The sequence below is a fragment of the Artemia sp. Qi Xiang Cuo genome, chromosome 12 (assembly GCF_049724085.1).
Source record: "Artemia sp. Qi Xiang Cuo chromosome 12, ASM4972408v1, whole genome shotgun sequence".
NCBI lineage: Eukaryota > Metazoa > Arthropoda > Branchiopoda > Anostraca > Artemiidae > Artemia > Artemia sp. Qi Xiang Cuo.
This window is the reverse complement of record NC_142805.1, coordinates 12,120,193-12,120,969: the sequence shown is the minus strand read 5'-3', so window position 1 is coordinate 12,120,969 and position 777 is coordinate 12,120,193.

Sequence of the window (777 nt, the reverse complement as noted above, 5' to 3'; positions counted from 1 at the left end):
TTCGATCGGTATCGTCAAAATAGATATGACTTATACAGGTGACACACACATACTGAATCCAAATCTGAACTTGGTTTTCTCAGAGGATTATCCATTTGGCCTTAATCTCTTTCTAGATATTTAAATAGTAAAAATATTCAAGGAGTCTGGCGAAGACTGGATTTAGCGAAGACAAAACCTAATGTCTTGATTAAATGTGTGAGATTTTTGGGATCCCATAGAATCTATGGTCTTGTTTTCACTTTCACAGAGGCACATTCAGTTATCAGATATTTTGCGTCCAGCCAGCCGTGTCGGAGGAGTAGAAACGCTGGACACAGTCGACAAGATGCTAGCAAAGAAATTGCTAATTTCGAGAAAAATTATGTTTTCTTAAGCTGTTTCATCATCGTGATTTTGATGATCTCTTCTAGTGAGAATCTGGTTTTAAAAACTTTTGGTAGGAACTATACCTCTCGTTGATACCATATGATGAATTCTAATTTTGAAATGATGAAGTAACGAACTGGCAACACGCAATTTAAGACACGCATGTTTGGTAAACAGAAAACAGATCATAGAAGCCGCCCATCCCCTATGATAGGCCAGTACTTTTTGGCTCAATAAACTCTTTCTGACCTGATTATATACAGGGCCAAACCGACTTGGTGGGTGGCGGGGCGCCCCCCCCCCCGCATATTGTCGGCCAGTTGTTAAAAAGTAGCCGAGTCTACGCGCAGCGCCGCTATTTTTTGTGAAAACAGTCAATTTTTTACTTGGAAACAGTAGATTTTCCTT